Here is a 1918-nt window from a genome sequence, read left to right on the forward strand (position 1 = left end):
GAGGGTGGAGGAGGTGGAGTCAGGAGGTGAAGTGGGACAGAAACCTCTGACTTCATTCATCTACTGTCCACACACACCTTCACACTTACATCTAGACAGAAATTAAAGACAGAAATAAATGAAGGAGAAAAATACAGCAGATTGTTTTATCAGTATCAAATGATATTCTAATTCTTAAACAAAAAAAAAGAAACATTAAATTAGTTGCTGGTTTTTATGCCTTAAGAATCATAAAACTACACATTTTTAAATTAATGACTAAAGACAAAATCACAACATAAATCCATCAAATATTATTTGCAATCCGGAATAAATCAATGAAAATGTTACTTATTTTGAAAATACAAACAATATTTCCAATGAAACAATATTTCATTGCGGAGATCTGGAGACAGTCTGAGGCCCAAAAATTGGTTTAAGTAAATTATCAAGCATAACTCACATGTAAAATGAAGGCAGATTTACCCTAAATATGGAACCGAATTTTTAAAATTTGTTTCTCGATAATTTCCGTGGGGAAAAGGAGGGTGCAACACTTTAATTAACCCGCTGATAGATTAATTGTCGGGTTCCGCTTGAGCGCCCTGCGTCTCAATAAATCTTCCGCTCCTGCTTTCAGGCCTCCAACTCATTCTGGATGTTTAAATTTATTTTATCTTATTTACACTTTAAAATTATATATATATATGTATATATACACACACACGTGGCTGTAAATGTATGAAGTCTAAATTAAAGTAATATATGAAATTGTTTATTTTAATAAACAATAGAAAAATAAGGATAATAAAAATAGTTGTAATTTAATCCAAAGATTTTTTGAAAACAATTTGCTTTAAAATACAAATTGAATGTGGGGAAAATTACCTAATTGCGCTAAAAGCGTAATGTTTCATGATGCCTATCAATGAGGTAAATATCTGCTTAAAAAAAAAAACCCAAAAAAAGCTCTCGCTTTCTCTTGGCATCTCTGTGACTGAACATTACAGGCCGGTAAAAATCCGACTGGCTTGCATTAATCTGGATCGCGTCGGGGCGCATGGATGGAGGATAACGGTTTCCTCCATGCAAATATCCAGCCGTTTTCTCAGCATACAGCGCTGAGTAAAAACATCTGCACACAAACCGACTGCTTCTTATTATTTATATCAAGCAAAATAAGCCACAGGTTCCGATAAAAAAAAAAATAAATAAATAAACGGACGCTTTAACGAGAAAAACGTCCTTAACAGACAAATTAAAATCAACTTAACCCTCTCTCTCTCTCTCTTTCTCTGTTTCTCTCTCTCCTTTTCTCTCTCTCCATCTATCCATCCATCCATCCATTTTCTAACACCCTTGTCCCTTAGTGGGGTCGGGAGTCTCTCTCTCTCTCTCTCTCTCTTAATTTCTTCAACATAAACAGGATGAAGATGCATCATCTACTGAACTGAAAGTGGAGAAAAGAAAAGCGCTCAGCAGCGCAGCGCTTTGTGACCTACAGAGATAATTTAGGATGACCTGAGGGAGGAGGAGGATGAGGAGGAGGAAGAGGAGGGGAATATGAGAGATGAAGCGTCCTCACTCCGTAACGGAAACATTCCCTGTGAACTCTCTATTTTTACATCTCAAAATGCGTCTTTAATTGCTGTTTTTGTTTTTCATGGCTCTAAAAATAACGCTGGCTGATTCATGCTGCAGATTTGAATTTGGGTTATTTCTGTAGTCGTTCGTGTTGAACATTTAACATCTGATTTCTTGTGTTTCTGATCCCCCTAACATCTGATATTCCTGAGAAATATCTCGTTTTAACTGGGATATCACAATATTTAATATAAGTGGCATAATACATCATCATCATCATCATCATCATAATAATAATAATAATAGGTAATAAATATTTCATCACCTATTTCTGTGCCTTGTATTCTACCATTTT

This window comes from Xiphophorus couchianus, chromosome 2 (genome assembly GCF_001444195.1).
Source record: "Xiphophorus couchianus chromosome 2, X_couchianus-1.0, whole genome shotgun sequence".
NCBI classification, from domain to species: Eukaryota; Metazoa; Chordata; class Actinopteri; order Cyprinodontiformes; family Poeciliidae; genus Xiphophorus; species Xiphophorus couchianus.